Genomic DNA, 2317 nt, shown 5'->3' with positions numbered 1-2317 from the left:
TAATAACCAGGAAAAACTACAATGCGGGGTGGATGATGAGTCAGCACCTAAAGCTAGTTCGAAGCTGAGGCACCTTCCTTGAAAGGGAACATACATCCCAAAGGGTACTAATAAAAATACATCTGCAGGGGAACAGTTCACAAACGTTTTCCAAGAGGAGGGGAGAAGGACAAAGAAACAGAATAATTAACAGGTCAAGTGAACCACACCGGCCACTTCCAGAAATAAACGGTTCAAGGGCCAACCAAAGTAGGAAGTGACCAGAAGTATCGCTTTTTATTTTTTCTTTTCGGGCCACAGGATCACCGGCTCGAGGCTGCGAAATACATACTGAAGAAACATTTTTTTCTTTTAAAAATAAAACAGCGCAAAACACACAGACGAAAGAATAGAAACAGACACCACAAGCGCTGTGGTGTCTATTCTATTCTTTCGTCTGTGTGTTTTGCGCTGTTTTATTTTTAAACCATGTATCACCAACTCGCCCGCTTTGCCATTCTGTTGAATAACATTTTTTTCACTCATTGACCGTTTCTTCTCCTTCACCCTCGTCCCTCTCCCATCCCTAGGTTTTCTTCGGGAGCAAAGGCGTATTTAAACCCCTGCCAGTGATGAACGCGCTGCCCAGCCGAAGATAAGTCCACTTGTCGAAATTTTGGCTCGACTTGCGAACTGAGCCCTCACCCCCCCCCCCCCCCCCCCCCTTTTACCCTCTATCCTTTTCAGTGCCTTTTTCATACCGAGTAGCCATTTTCTTGCTCTCGTTCTACCCTGCAAAACAATGAGTATTTCCTCCAGCCGTCAAGGTACGACGACAAACCGTTGCGGGTGAACACACTCTCTAACCGCATGAAAGCTCAACCCTGCTTATGATAGGCTAGGTTGCCGTGGCCGTGGAGATGCGAGCGAAGGGCGAGAACAACCGAAAGCGAAAGAAACTGAATTTATCACTTTCACTCTGAATGTATGCTAGTTAAGAGCCTCCTGGCCACAATTTACAGAACCGGTGAGGGGGTTGCAACTATACAAATATATTGAAAGCAAAGATAAAACAATGAGAAGAAAACAACAGCGGTGTGCACCTGCCACCAGTCGTAGGTACAAAAATATCGTCATGGACATAACCGCATTTCAAAAAAAAAAAAAAACAAATTCAGAGTAAAGCATCTGCTGTACGGGGTGTTGTCGGGAGCACTGCATTAGAAACATGCCAGCATATGCACTGCGCAGTTCCCCGAGGTAAGCAGACACGCAACTTAGGTCGACATTTAGGCAAGAAATTTGAAAAGTAGTCGAGGCGGCAAAGCAGCCGACCGAATGCAAAATCAGCTCCGATGCAAAACGGTCGTCAAATGAAATTGCAAGATCCGCGAAAGCCTCAAATACTTTGCGCGTTTGTCACTTCTGTAAATACGCGAAACGAACACCGCTTTTCCTAATCCGGATTTCAAAACGCTTCCTTCCCTGGGCATTCAACAAAGAAGGAATTCCGCCGCCATTAGCGGGGCGGAAACGGCTCGCTCGTTCGACGCCTCAAACGGGCTCTTGTTTTCGAACTTACTTCTTTGTCACTAAAAACAGCGCCGCAAAACAACACACAATCTTTCTCCAGTACGTCAGTGTAACTGATAAGAAATAAATCTGAGATAGAACTCCCCTTTTGAAGCAACGCGGTCGTACGATACAATCAAAAGATTACGCGAATTAATAGTGTGTTTCTTAAGCTTTCAACCAAAACATTGAACTTTGTTATTCATTATACTTTCATAGTTTCTGTCCGTATATTTCCTTAGACGTTTCATGTAGAAAAACATATTGTTGAGCTAGTTGGCGTATTTCGTTGAGGAAAATAACACCAGCCGAAAGAAGGCGCGCACATGGAACTGGGATGAAGACAGAACAGAGGCTTGACTATGAACTGCATATTTATTAGATCAGGGCTTAAATATATGCATACATGGCAGTGAGTGACCAACCACTTCGACCTTCCCTCATAGAACAAGTGCAACCTCCTAGTAACAACGCATTCACCTTCACTTTTTCATGGGTATCCGACAACAACCACAGCCCAATTGCAAACCAGAAATCTTGGCAACAGCTCGTCAGCATTGTAAAAGAAGTTATCATCAATAAAATAACAGACAACAAACAGAACTCTTTCAGCTCCAAACAAATCAAATCACTCAAGCCAAAGCAAACGTGGCTGTTTTCTATCAAAGCCTTGCGATTATAAAACTGAATCCGCGAGTATAACTTATTTACTTCGAACGTCAACAGAGCTGTCATTACACTATTCATTACATTTTTTTTTTTTTTT

This window comes from Amblyomma maculatum, chromosome 2, assembly GCF_055883805.1.
Source record: "Amblyomma maculatum isolate TAMU_Amacu chromosome 2, ASM5588380v1, whole genome shotgun sequence".
Taxonomy (NCBI): domain Eukaryota; kingdom Metazoa; phylum Arthropoda; class Arachnida; order Ixodida; family Ixodidae; genus Amblyomma; species Amblyomma maculatum.
The sequence above is the reverse complement of the archived record's forward strand: the minus strand, read 5'-3'. Positions refer to the sequence as shown.